This window comes from Nicotiana tabacum, chromosome 17 (genome assembly GCF_000715075.1).
Source record: "Nicotiana tabacum cultivar K326 chromosome 17, ASM71507v2, whole genome shotgun sequence".
In the NCBI taxonomy this organism is placed as follows: domain Eukaryota; kingdom Viridiplantae; phylum Streptophyta; class Magnoliopsida; order Solanales; family Solanaceae; genus Nicotiana; species Nicotiana tabacum.
Window position 1 is genome coordinate 7,247,244 of NC_134096.1, and position 4,689 is coordinate 7,251,932.

The window sequence follows — 4,689 nt, forward strand, 5'->3', positions numbered from 1 at the left end:
GATCGGACAAATGGTACATGTATGTGTAATTAGGCATGATATACATCAATTAAATATTCCAACAATTATTATCTCTATACAAAATAATAGCTCTACTTCTATGTAGGTTTACATAATGATATCGGCAATGATCTCCTAGCCATCCTAAGAAACGCATGCATTGATCGATTTTTTGTATTGCTTCTACAAAATACTACTTTCATTCCACAAAATTTCTTGATATGTATGTGGCTGTAAAAAGGAGAAGGCTATAGTTTCTTAAAAAGAAGGTAAAAACTTTAAGACGTGAGACATTTACAAACATAGCCTATGTTGCTTAAATTAACATACAAAATAAATAATTACTGTCAAGTTGAATACATGATAAATTATAAGAATTGCGTAATTGAAGTTGAACATTACTTTTCAATGAAGAAGAATTTCTCAATATGATTGTGTTTTGTGATGACAATAAGTATCGATCAAATAGGTTTACATTCAAACTTGAGCTTGTATTATTTCCCCTAAAACTTCTATTACGCACTTGCTATAATACTATTAAAACGTTTGTACTAATTTGTCAAAAACTAGTTATATTATATTATATTATTATATTATACTAAAAGTGAGTTAAATTACCAAAATAACCATCAAAAACTAAATGGCTATTCTACCCTTCTCTTACTTCTATCCAATAAATTATTACTAAAGTTAGTATCAGCCGAGTAGTCTGAAAGAGGGTATTAAAAAGATGTAACAGATGAGGGCAATGAAGAGTTGCATCAGAGCTAAGAATCCAAAAACAGTCCCCTTCACTTCTGCACTTCGATTCTCTAATTTCTTTTACCAGAATTTTGTCTTCTCTGCTAGGTTTCACCTGCTGCCTTTTTGTCTTAGCTTCACTGCATATTGTTTCTTATCCAACGAAGAAATGATAAAATCATAATTGCCCAATAACCAACAACCAGAAGAAGCATTGAAAGCTTATAAATTTTCATGGTCCCTTGTTGACATTGCCTCTAAGGAATTAGAAACAGGAATTCACGTCAATGTGAATATTGTTGTCGTTGGATATACTCCAGTAAGTTTATCATTCTTCGAGTCTTTGATTTTATCGTTGTGATATAGTAATTCTATGGATAACTTCCTTAACTGTCTGACCAGTAACAACACAAAGTGATTCTCTTCTCTTATTTGTTATCCTTAAGGTCTATATAAATTGAATCATTTGGTTTAAGATTCTCATGAATTCCCTTTACATTCTCTTCAGGTTTAATTAATTTAAATTGTTAAAGTAATGGGGCATAATCTTACAATTGTTTGTCTTAAGGTCTGTATCAATTGATTTCTTTTTGTTCAAGAATTTCATGCTTATATTTTCTTTAAATTCTCTTGCAGTTTTATGGAATAATTACTTAAAGGGCAAATAATTAGTGTGATTTGGATCGGTTGACTGCTTCCTCTCATGCTATTATGACGAAGGTAATTTCCTTTAATTTTATCCTTAAATTATATGCCGTTGTTTGATGGCCTTTCCCAGCTTTCTAAAGGATATAGGTTACTTGCATTTTAATTTAAGGTTATACAAAACTTCTTCTTCTTATCTACAGGCTAAAACATTTCTAAACGGGCGGGTTGAGTTGCAAAACTCCTTAAATTTGTGTTGCGAGTAGGGTTGGAAAACGGGCGGGTTGAGTTAGATATGGGCGGGTCATAAACGGGTAATGCAAAAATGGATAAATTATCCGACCCATCCATGTTTAATATAGATAAAAAATAAGTTAACCGGCGGATAATATCGATATTCATATTATCTATTGTTTCTTGAACATGTTCACTTTTGGGAGAATTTCTAGTCCCCCAAACTTGAGGAACCCCCAATTTGAGGCTTTACAAATATAAAAGTTAAACTTATTAGTTATTCATTGGTTATCCATTTTCTAAATGGATGATATGATTCTTCCATATTTGACCCATTTTTAAAAAAGTTCATTATCCAACCTATTTTTTAATGAATAATATGGGTGTATAACTATTTTCTCTTATCCATTTTGCTTCCACCAGTTACAAGCACCGCCTCTTCATTAGCTGTCAGTGTTATCTCCACCTAAAACTATCATTAAACAAATAGAGAAAATTATGGCTAATCTTTTTTGGGGAAAATTGGAGGGCAAACACAATTTCATTGGATAAAGTGGTCTGATTTATTCTACCCAACTTCTGAAGGATAGGTAGGATTTAATTCCATCCAAGAATTTTGTAATGCTTTTGCTGCCAAGATGTGGTGGAATTTCAGAACTAACAACTCCTTGTTGAGTAAAATTCCGAGTGCCAAATATTGTAATAGGGGTTACCCTATGTCAGAAAAGAGGATATATGGCTAGTCACATATCTGGAGAATGATGGTGGAGATCAAAGATGCAGCGGAACCTTTCATTCTCTGGAGAACAAGCAATTATGATTCTTCATTCTGGTGGGACAGCTGGACTGGCTTGGGGCCAAGCTAGCAGATGGTAGGCCAACTCCAATGAATATCAAAGTCAAAGATTTCATATCAAATGGTAGGTAGATATGGGATTTTCTTTCTATTAACACTGATAATTTTCAGCATACTCACATCTACAATTTCTTTTCCTCTTTAATATGAGGCCAACGGTATTTCTTGCTAAGCGTTACACCCGAATCTGCAACGCCCTTAATGTTGCTCAACCACCCGACTCAATTGTCGTACTGAGGTGTGGTGAGACTAGTTCTGATACATTTGATCACGAACTCGTCTGACTTTGATCACTAAAGCTAATTCATGAGGTGAAGAGTTGTGAACTAGTTATCATATCATATTATATTATAAGCATTAAGGCTTTTAGGTGAAGTTAATTTACCATAATAACCTTCAAAAATTAAATCACAATATTACCCTTCTCTTAAGGTCAATACTTAACCTTCCCATATGTATTGCAAATGTACGATTTATGTCAACCTAAAAGATAAAATTGTACTACAATAAATCATTATTAATTTCTATAAGGACTCATAATTGATATCTAACTACACACTTCTCTTTGTTCCTATCAAAACCTGGGGAATTTGTGAAGTTGGTAATCTCAGAGGTTATTAATAAGATGAAGAAGAATCGATTATGATTCCTATGCTTTTATTGTACCTCCCGTTTCTTATCAAACATGGTATATACAATCAATTTCCAATATCATCCTCCTCATGCTTCAGTTCTTCCCTGCAGCATGCTTCTCCTTATTTTCTCCACAACCCTTCTTTTCTATTGCCTTTTTAAATCAGCTTATGTCTAAATATTGTATAATTGTTAGTTTATGTTCTTTTCATTAATGATTTACTGTGTATTGTTTCTCTAATAGCTAATTTTTCTTGCAGATACGAAATACAATTCATCGGGTACAAAGTCTTCAAGGTCCATGAGTTACATCTTTCTGGTTGTGGTTTTCAAACATTTCATTAATTAAATTATAGAAATCTTACTTCTCTAATGAACTCTTTTTCTTGAAGGCCGGTTGACTTCTCCGATGTTCCATATTCATCTAAGGTAATATAAGCTTTAATCATAAGTGTTAAGTTTATTTCTTATATATGCATGCTACAATCTATGTAAGTTGTAAACTTATTATTCATTTTGAAGTATGAATTTTGACTTATGAATTCAGTTGCTTCTAACTAGATCGATGCATTATTTATACTTGGAATGATGTTTTTTGTTATTTGTTACCCGTCCATGTATATATATATATATATATATATTAAAATTCTTAATTATTATCATCTTAAATCCTATTTTTTCTGTTTTATATGTAAAGAACGCGTTATGCTAGTCATCACGAAAGATTGTAAAATGATTTTTGAAACAACATTTGAAGCAATGGAACAAACCGGAGGAAGAATAATGAAGTGAATCCACATCACTTTCCCGTTTTTCTTCTTTTTGTCAAAAGTCTCCTTTTGCTCATAAAAGTCTGCCCTTCTTGTTTGGATTTTGCTCAACTCCAATAACAACGCCCAGATAAAAGAAATCTCAGCTGAATTAGTGTTTATCCGAAAAACGGATAGAGTTAAATTTGTACGTAGTTCTAAGGGTATGTGGTATAATTTGACACAAATCGTAAGAATGAATAGAAATATCGAATGCTAACTGTAGAGAATGAAAAATAAGCAAAGTTGGAAAGAAGATGATTTATAGATTAGACAAGATGAATCAATTTATCAAGCTAGAAAAGTATAACTCTTCAATATAGGGGTGTATTATATCTCAATTACAATGTATGTAAGACTTGATCCTTACAGAAATAATAATCATCCCCTTTATAGTGGAGAGATCCTACTTTAGATATAATTAAAAATACATAGTGGGAGACCCATGATAAATCAGTTTTTCCATAATTCCTGCCAGGATTCTCTCCTCTAGTGGGATTGCAATGGCTCCTGTCTATGAGCTCGATATTGACTCGAGCTTGGTACCGACTCGAGCTCTCGATCTTGACTCGAGCTCGATTCTGACTCGGATCCTTGTATTGATTCGGGGTCAGTGTTGGTCGGTCTCTGCCTCATAAGCTCGATAACTTCACTTTGCATCATAGTTCGATTTGGATTCGAGCTCGATAATAATATCGAGTTCGACATTGATCGGTCCCTATGGCTCGAAGCTTGGTAACCTGACTTCGGACCTCAACCTAATTATGAAGA

General features: G+C 33.1%; 1 long non-coding RNA gene across 3 annotated transcripts; it reads left to right on the forward strand.

Annotated features, from left to right (window-relative positions):
- The first annotated feature begins 722 nt into the window (after positions 1–722).
- Positions 723–3,651, forward strand: LOC107763235 (uncharacterized). Of its 3 annotated transcripts, none has more exons than XR_012701038.1 (4): positions 723–1,060; positions 1,378–2,540; positions 3,370–3,406; positions 3,502–3,651. It is a non-coding gene; the product is annotated as an uncharacterized LOC107763235 (long non-coding RNA). The 3 variants fall into 3 exon arrangements; XR_012701037.1 differs by having other exon boundaries at positions 1,378–1,461; positions 2,211–2,540; positions 3,370–3,651; XR_012701036.1 differs by having other exon boundaries at positions 3,370–3,651.
- The last annotated feature ends 1,038 nt before the right edge of the window (positions 3,652–4,689 follow it).